Below are 7,186 nucleotides of genomic sequence, written 5' to 3'. Positions count from 1 at the left end.
TGTGTGTGTGTGTGTGTGTGTGTGTGTGTGTGTGTGTGTGTGTGTGTGTGTGTGTGTGTGTGTGTGTGTGTGTGTGTGTGTGTGTGACAAACTAAGGTGGCAGTGTTGGTAGTAATGGTGATGGTGGGAGAAGGAGGTATCATAACAGTCTCAGAATCAGGGCCATATTTCCTCCTTCCTCCCTCCTTTACTCTCCATCTATCTCGTTCCCTCCTCCCCTCCTCCTCCTCTCCCCTCCCTCCCTCCCTCCTTCACTCCATCCATCTCTCCTCCCTCCCTCTCCACCTCCAGAGAACAGTCAAGTTCCAAACCAACAGTTTTGTGGCTCCATGTCTCACTTCTTCCCTCCCTCCCCCTCTCTCTCTCTCCTCCTCCCTCCCTTCCTCCTCCCTCTTTCCTCCTCTCCCTTCCTCCCCTCCCTCTTTCCCCCTTCCCTCCACCACAAACACCCACACAAACAACCACCCTCAACCATGCTATTTAACCGGAAAACACACACACACACACACACACACACACACACACACAGAACACCACAATGTACCGTTGATCACTTCTTCCTCCAACGATACAACAAACAGCCCGTTAACAGAAGTCAACAGGCAAGCATCAACGGGGGAGGTAGAGGAAAACACACGGGGTTAGCACCATCAGCCAGCCCTTCACGCGGTCACAACCCCCCACGACCCACACAAGAATATTTTTTTTCATTGTGCCTCGGCGTTTTTACCCATTGTGTCTGGCTTTTTCTCTGTGTGTTTTTTTTTTATACGCGACGAATATGCATATGGGGCTAGGACAACGTCTGCTTGGGGTGTGTAGGGGGGAAGAGAGAGAGGTGGGTGAGGAGAGAGAAGAGGGAGAGAGAGAGAGGGTGAGTGAGGAGAGGAGGGGGGGAGGGAAGTGTTTGGGACCATCAATTCCAAATCTGCTCGACTTTTTCACTGCCGAAGTTAGGTTAGGTTTGGTTAGGTTAGGTTAGGTCAGGTCAGGTCAGGTCAGGTCAGGTCAGGTTAGGTTAGGTTCTTCATATAGATCCTTCTTAAATAGTTGTTGAGTATCTTTTGGTGTTCGATGTAACTCTTATTTCTTAATAGTTTGAGAATGAAAAAGTTAAACCATCGTCGGCAAAGGGTTAAATCATCGTCCTCAAAGGGTTAAACCATTATCCTCAAAGGGTTAAATCATCGTCCTCAAAGGGTTAAATCATCGTCCTCAAAGGGTTAAACCATCGTCCTCAAAGGGTTAAATCATCGTCCTCAAAGGGTTAAATCATCGTCCTCAAAGGGTTAAATCATCGTCCTCAAAAGGTTAAATCATCGTCCTCAAAAGGGTTAAACCATCGTCCTCAAAGGGTTAAATCATCGTCCTCAAAGGGTTAAATCATCGTCATCAAAGGGTTAAATCATCGTCCTCAAAGGGTTAAACTATCGTCATCAAAGGGTTAAATCATCGTCATCAAAGGGTTAAATCATCGTCATCAAAGGGTTAAATCATCGTCCTCAAGAGAATAAGATGTTTTTGTTTTATTTATCCAATTTACTTATTTATTTAGTCATTTATTTATTTTATATTTCCTCTGAATCATCTGGACTTTCATTTCAGTAGGCCACATGGACTCTCATTTCAGTAGGCCACATGGGCTCTTACTTCAGTAGGTCACATGGACTCTCACTTCAGTAGGTCACATGGACTCTCACTTCAGTAGGTCACATGGACTCTCACTTCAGTGGGTCATGGACTCTCACTTCAGTGGTCACATGGACTCTCACTTCAGTAGGTCACATGGACTCTCACTTCAGCAGGTCATGGACTCTCACTTTAGTAGGTCACATGGACTCTTACTTCAGTAGGTCATGGACTCTCACTTCAGTAGGTCATGGACTCTCACTTCAGTAGGTCACATGGACTCTACTTCAGTAGGTCATGGACTCTCACTTCAGTAGGTCACATGGACTCTCACTTCAGTGGGTCACATGGACTCTCACTTCAGTGGGTCACATGGACTCTCACTTCAGTGGGTCATGGACTCTCACTTCAGTAGGTCACATGGACTCTCACTTCAGTAGGTCACATGGACTCTCACTTCAGTAGGTCACATGGACTCTCACTTCAGTAGGTCACATGGACTCTCACTTCAGTAGGTCACATGGACTCTCACTTCAGTAGGTCACATGGACTCTCACTTCAGTAGGTCACATGGACTCTCACTTCAGTAGGTCACATGAACTCTAACTTCAGTTGTTCTTCGTCGTTTCATTAACTTATTGATCCTGAAAACATGATAGACAGACAGACAGGTACACAGATATGTAGACAGACAGTGCGTGGTATAATAATGTAGAGAGAGAGAGAGAGAGAGAGAGAGAGAGAGAGTAATGGGCGGGAAGGAACGACTCTCCTCTTATGGCCGGGGAAAATGTCGTGTTATCCCCGTGATGCTCAAGATGAAATACGGACGAGGAACACGGAGCTTTCTCGCCTGGAATTTCTGGGTTGTTGATTGTCTTTTGGTTGGGATTTCTGGGGCGTTGACTCCAGTCTGTTTTGGTTGGAGTTGAGGGCTGTTACGAGGCTGGAGAGACAGACAGACAGACAGACAGGTAGAGATGTATGGAAAGGAGACAGACAGACAGATAGAGAGAGACAGACACTAATGAAAATAAAATGAAAGAAATAGGCCATAGGATAGATAGATAGAGAGAGAGAGATAAATTTTGGTTTTAAATTAGAGTGAAAGTGAGTCTCATAGGAGGCGACATGGCTGCCACTGCACTCGACCGCCTTCACTTCCTCAACTGTAAAATTAACCACCCCTCTCCTTAGACCCCCCCACCTCAGTCCCCACCCTCAGTCCCCACCCTCAGTCCTCCACCCTCAGTCGCTACCCCACCCCACTCCCCCACCTCCAGTCCCCAGCCCCCACCCTCAGTCCCCCCCCAGTCCCCACCCACCCCCAGTCTCAGTCCCCAGCCCCACCTCCAGTCCCCCACCTCAGTCCCCACCCCCCCACCTCAGTCCCCAGTCCCCACCCTCAGTCCCACCCCAGTCCCCACCCTTTACCACCCCCAGTCTCAGTCCCCAGCCCCCCACCTTCCAGTATCACCCCACTAATCTTACCCGCTGTTAATTGTAATGTCTTAAATATGTACGTCAACACACACACACACACACATACATACATACATACATACATACATACACACACAACACACACACACACACACACATACATCACACACACACACACACACACACACACACACACACAACACACAACAACACACACACACACACACACACACACACACACACACACACACACACACACATACACACACATACATACACACACACACACACACATACACACATACACACACACACACACACACACACACACACACACACACACACACACATACACACATACATACACACACACACACATACACACACATACACACACACACACACACACACACACACACACAGAGAGACAATAGTAAGTTGAGTCATTTGTGAAGTTCTGACTGCCCTTTTTATTGAAGGATTTAAGCTAATCTTGAAAGATGAATGAAAATTGATGTGTGTGTGTGTGTGTGTGTGTGTGTGTGTGACCTAATTTCCTTAATTGCCATTCCACTTTGATGATGATTATAACTACTAACCTAACTCAACCCAGCCCAACTTAGTACATCTCTCTCTCTCTCTCTTCTCTCTCTCTCTCTCTCACTAACCCTTCCCTCGGTGTAGGTAATAAATCAAGACCACGGGACAATGGACCTCGAGGCGGCCTGGGAAAATCTTAAATAAAAAAGAGACAAAAAACAACAACAACAACAACACATCCCGACACTTTCTCTCGTCTTCCTCCCATACAGCAAAGACTTGTATATTTATGCTCTTGATTCTGCTACAGTTTGCTTTCTCTTCTTCTCCCCAGTAAAGAGAGTTAGAAATATGTTTAAATGTTGACGCTACGAGTTGAGAAAGAGAGAGAGAGAGAGAGAGAGAGAGAGAGGGGGAGAGAGAGAGAGAGACTGTGTGTGTGTGTGTGTGTTTACATCGGGACCAGTTGGGGGGTGTCCATGACGTGTATATATATGCGACAATTTATGTTATATATATATTTTTTTTTTTAAACCGACGTCAGATGCATAAATAATAATAATAAAACGAATTCCTTTTCATTTTTTTTCGTTTATTTTTTTTTATTTTTTGGCGCGTTACTCCTTCCATTTGGTCGGTTGGAGAATTTAACAAATGGCGTGTGACGTCAGGAGGGCGATAAATCAACATCAACACAACAAAACGACTCCCGACAAACGCCGCAAAAACTACTTTAGAGCAGAATGCATTATACAAATGTTTTTCAGCCATCATTTTAAATTTTATATTCGGATTGTGCTCTTTTGAAAATATTGTCGTGCTAGGGAGTGTTGGGTGGGGGGCTGTGAGCGAGGGAGGCGTCCGGTGCTGGTGTTGCTCCTCTGAGGACTATCGCAGGCCTACCCAGCTGCTCCCCGTCGTCTCCACCTTCCGTCAGGAGTGAATGCTTTACCTTCGGCCGGTGTCGTCTTGTCATCTTTTCTGAGGATTTTTTTTTATTATTTTTTTTTCGTCTTGCTTGTGACGTTGAAAAGGTCTTACTACTACTACTACTACTACTACTACTACTACTACTACTACTACTACTACTACTACTGTTGCTTCTTCTGCTGCTGCAACCTGATTTTACATTTTTATTTATGAACTAGTTGACATGATGTATTAAGCAGGTGAATCCTCTTGACCTACCACAATCACTATCACCACCATTACCACTACCATCACCATTACGACTACTACCACTACCTCCTCAACCACCGCCACTACTACCACTACTACCACTACTACCACCACCTACACTACTATCCCTACCACTTTGATCCACCACCACAACAAACAACCACCACTACCAACCACTACTACCACCCATCACTAAGAGGAAGGACCATCTCCCCTCAGGGTGTGGTACTGGACCCCTCGTCTCCCCTCACTACCACACACCACACCTTGCTTCCCCTCGTTCAGCTGTCACTCTCTCTCACAACTTTATCATGAATAAATGAGTCGATTTCAAACTTCCGTGAGACGCCGCAGAAGTAGTGAGGGGAAGAGGGAAGGGGAGGAGAGAGGGAAGGGGAGGAGAGGAGAGAGGGGATTGGAACTGATCTTTCTCCCATACCTCGTCTCTCTCTCTCTCTCTCTCTCTCTCTCTCTCTCTCTCTCTCTCTCTCTCTCTCTCTCTCTCTCTCTCTCTCTCTCAGAACCCCGGTACACCTCAGCACTGGGCGTAACATTATCTTAGCCAGATTTAGTCTCGGCAATAAATCAGAAGACGCAGCTTATGTTTGTCCAGGGGCGGTGGGACCTCCTGCGACTTTGCCCCCTTCCCCCTTAACACCCTTTTGCCCCCTTTACCCCTTAGCACACTTTTCCTTTTCCACCTTCCCCCTTAACATCCTTTTTTTTCCTTTTGCCCCTTATCACCCATTTCCCTTTTGCCCCCTTTCCCCTGGGTCTTATTCCCCCTTATTCAACGTTCCCTTCGCTCCTCTTCCTTTAGCCTCTACTTCCTACGTTCTTTAATTCCTTGTTACCATTTCTTACTCTTTCTCTCTGTACGTTTTGCATGTCTTCTTGTCTCTATTCCTTTCCTCCTCTCTCTTACTCCTCTCTCCTCAGCCTTTTACCTCTCCCGCCTTTCCCTTCTTTTCACGATATTTCTCCTTATCATATTCCTTTTTCCCATTCCCTCTTCCTGTCCTTCTCCCATTCCTTCCTCCGTCTCCCATCTCCCCTTTCCCCTGTCCTCCCATTACCTCCTCCTTTTCATCATTCATTCTCCCAATCCCTCCTCCACCTCTCCTTTTTCCCTCCCCCATTTCATTCCTCCCCTGTCTCCTCCTCCTCCTCCATTTCCTTCTTCCCCTCTCTCCTCCCATTCCTACTCCCTTCCGTCTTTCCTCATCCTCTCCCCAATTCCTCCTCCCTTTCCTCTTTCCTCATCCTCTCCCCACCCCCCCCTGCCAGTCTCCCCTCCCCCCTCCCCTACCCACCTCTCCAACACCCCCCCCATCTCTCCCACACCTGCAACACAGCGACATGAATCATCCTGCAATATGTGGCTGTGCTTGCGTGGTTGGCCCCTTAATCATTGGCCTGTCACTAATTCGCCTATGGTTATTAGTCACCCTATGGTAATTATTATAATGGGGGTCTTAACAGGGAGAGAGCAAATGGTGGTGATATCAAGAAGGTCGTTTATTTTAAGTCATTTTCTGGGGATATGTGTGTGTGTGTGTGTGTATGTGTGTGTGTGTGTGTGTGTGTGTGTGTTTTAAGTATTTTGGGGATTGTCAACCACCACCAGAAGGTCCAACAACCGCTACAACCACAACCATGACACCACAATCAACAGCCACCACAACTACAAGACCCAACAACCAGACCAACTACAACCACCACTACAAGACCCAACAACCAGACCAACTACAACAACAACAACCACCACTACAAGACCCAACAACCAGACCAACAACAACCACAGCAGCCACCATTACAGTAACCAACAACCAAACCAACCACAACAACCACCACTACAAGACCCAACAACCAGACCAGCCACAACCCTCACAACCAACAACACTGGAGCCTCTTCTACCTACAGGTCCGTTTCACTGTCTGACGAGATTCCGTGAAATTATTAAACGACAAACTATATTTATTTTTCCCTTCATTCCTCTCCTTAAGGACAAGATCACCACCTCTTCTTCGTGACCATAAGACCCCCAGATCCCTCCCTGGGGTATATATGATCCTCGACTTTACCGACAGATGAGTTTTAACACTGTCATGGTCCCTGAAAATCACCCATGGAGTTAAGTCAGAGAGGCGCACTTATAAGTTAATCACACAGCACTTTGTATGATTGCCCTTCGTCTTCGTCTTAGGGTGATGGCCTGAACCTCTCAAGCTTCCTGTTACTGATTTTTTTTTTTTCGTTTTAAAGTGATTTGATTATATTATTATTTTTTTAAGTTTATGTTACATTTTTCGTGTATTTTGTTTAGCTCTTAATAGTTATTTTAGTATTTTCTTTTTGTGGTATTTTTTTTTGTTTGATCTCTCTCTCTCTCTC

The sequence above is a fragment of the Homarus americanus genome, unplaced genomic scaffold (genome assembly GCF_018991925.1).
Source record: "Homarus americanus isolate GMGI-L3 unplaced genomic scaffold, GMGI_Hamer_2.0 scaffold41366, whole genome shotgun sequence".
Classification (NCBI taxonomy): domain Eukaryota; kingdom Metazoa; phylum Arthropoda; class Malacostraca; order Decapoda; family Nephropidae; genus Homarus; species Homarus americanus.
The sequence above is the reverse complement of the archived record's forward strand: the minus strand, read 5'-3'. Positions refer to the sequence as shown.